Source organism: Passer domesticus, chromosome 25 (assembly GCF_036417665.1).
Source record: "Passer domesticus isolate bPasDom1 chromosome 25, bPasDom1.hap1, whole genome shotgun sequence".
Lineage (NCBI taxonomy): Eukaryota > Metazoa > Chordata > Aves > Passeriformes > Passeridae > Passer > Passer domesticus.
Genome location: NC_087498.1, coordinates 4,881,391 through 4,881,935, shown reverse-complemented (window position 1 = coordinate 4,881,935; position 545 = coordinate 4,881,391).

Here is a 545-nt window from a genome sequence, read left to right as displayed (position 1 = left end):
CTGGGTTCATCCTGTGTCTGTCTGAAGTGCACAAACAGAGCTCACAAGCACAGCGTGACTCAGACCTTTGGCATCTGGAGCAGCACTTTGGGAACGACTAAATGCAGGTTCTAGAGAAGGAACTCCCAGTTTAGGGGTGTGGAGGTGAGTGCTGGAGGAATGCAGGAGCGTTCCCCATCTGCCCGGGGCCACGCTGATTGCCGGCCACACAACCGGGGCAGCTGAGCAGATGGAAAACTCAGCTGTGCCATCCTGCCCCCCGCGCTGTCACCTGCGCTGTCACCTGGGGGCACCGAGCGGCGCAGTGCCCGCCGCGCGCCGCCAGGTGTCGCTGGGCAGCCGGTGACTAATGGCTAACGGACCCGGGCTGGCCGCGGTGTCACCGCCGGGAGGGGGGGGAGCGGACACTTGGCAACCAACGCGCGGTCACTGACCGGGGCAGCGGACACACGGACAGCGACCCGCGGTGTCACCGGCAGGGGGGTGGGCACGCAGCCGGGTGTCACCGGAGTGGGAATGGACACACACACAGACACAGAATGTCA